This window comes from Mastomys coucha, unplaced genomic scaffold (genome assembly GCF_008632895.1).
Source record: "Mastomys coucha isolate ucsf_1 unplaced genomic scaffold, UCSF_Mcou_1 pScaffold1, whole genome shotgun sequence".
Taxonomy (NCBI): Eukaryota; Metazoa; Chordata; class Mammalia; order Rodentia; family Muridae; genus Mastomys; species Mastomys coucha.
The window spans coordinates 64,601,506-64,601,953 of NW_022196891.1; positions in this window are offsets into that span (position 1 = coordinate 64,601,506).

A 448-nucleotide genomic window follows, 5' to 3' on the forward strand; every position below is an offset into this window, starting at 1 on the left:
TTGATGGTCCTGGCTTCTACAAGAAAGCCACAAGCAAGCCAGTAAGCAGCACCCCTCCTCGGCCTTGTATCAGCTCCAGCCTCCAGGTTCCTGCTTTGACTTCTTTCGAGGATGATCAGTGATATGAAAGTGTGAACCAAATAAACCCTCTCTTCCCCAAGATGCTTTGGTCAAGCTGTTCCATCAAACCAAGAGTAACCTCTAACACACTCAGGGGTGCTGGCATGACTGTGGATTGGGGTTAGTGAAGCTGAGGCACATAACCAAATGCCTACCTACACCACTGAAAAATACATGCTCCCCTCCTCCATTAACTGCCCAGAGCTCCTTAGTGGTGGAGCCTCATGAGTACCTCTCTCATCCTTGCTAGAATACTGATGGGCCTATCATTGCCTGGGTCGTGAGTACAGTGGTCACAACACTCCTCCAGCTCCTCCCTCTCCTCCAG